This window comes from Seriola lalandi, unplaced genomic scaffold, assembly GCF_002814215.2.
Source record: "Seriola lalandi dorsalis isolate HSWRI2012SDOR001 ecotype SW California unplaced genomic scaffold, Sedor1 jcf7180002054687, whole genome shotgun sequence".
Classification (NCBI taxonomy): Eukaryota; Metazoa; Chordata; class Actinopteri; order Carangiformes; family Carangidae; genus Seriola; species Seriola lalandi.
Window position 1 is genome coordinate 36,349 of NW_019525240.1, and position 698 is coordinate 37,046.

The 698-nt window shown below is 38.5% G+C and overlaps 1 long non-coding RNA gene across 2 annotated transcripts in view; it reads right to left on the minus strand.

Moving 5' to 3' along the window:
* Positions 1-698, minus strand: part of LOC111667260 (uncharacterized) — a 39,602-nt gene that overhangs the window by 6,805 nt on the left and 32,099 nt on the right. The gene's annotated exons all lie outside the window — the stretch shown is intronic.

A 698-nucleotide genomic window follows, 5' to 3' on the forward strand; every position in this document is an offset into this window, starting at 1 on the left:
TTTTAGCTTTGAATACAGAGAAAAATATTAAATGAAGTTTGGGGCGCATTATTGTTCATCTTACTACCGCCACAGACACGAGACAAAGTGGGAAAACGTCCATTGCCCAAGGACACAATATACCTATCATTTAGGCTACAAGAAGCAGACACATTAACTTACCCTCCTTGAGAAATTCCGAGTGTGAGGCTCCATTTAGTTTGACGTACTTCTTCTTTCCTTTGTACTGTACTTTGAACAGCATTGTTGAACAGCTTTAGACCTTCCACAACTACATACAACACAAACATACAATTAGTGCACAGTTAGCCACTAGCAACGTAACTTCGGGCGGGAGTCGGAAGCTCTGAAGTAGCTTCGGTAAAGCTAGCCACCGGGAGAGATTAGCTTATTTTAAGATAGCTAACAAATTAATTCTGTGTTTTTCTTTGTCAAATAACCTGCTTAACCGTGGCTAACATTGCAAATGCAATATCAATTCTGACAAATTAAACATTTGCAGTGACTTTACAACTGATATAGCAAGTTAGCTAAACTACATTGAAACCGTGTTTGTATTACCGTTGTACGGTTTTATTAAACTAGCTACGTTAATCTAATAACTCCCACCGTATAGGGTTTTTGATCTGGTGAAACAGTGTCACACTCAAGCTCGGACATCCGTTTACTGTTTTCCTTGTGTTTATTTTCACATAAGC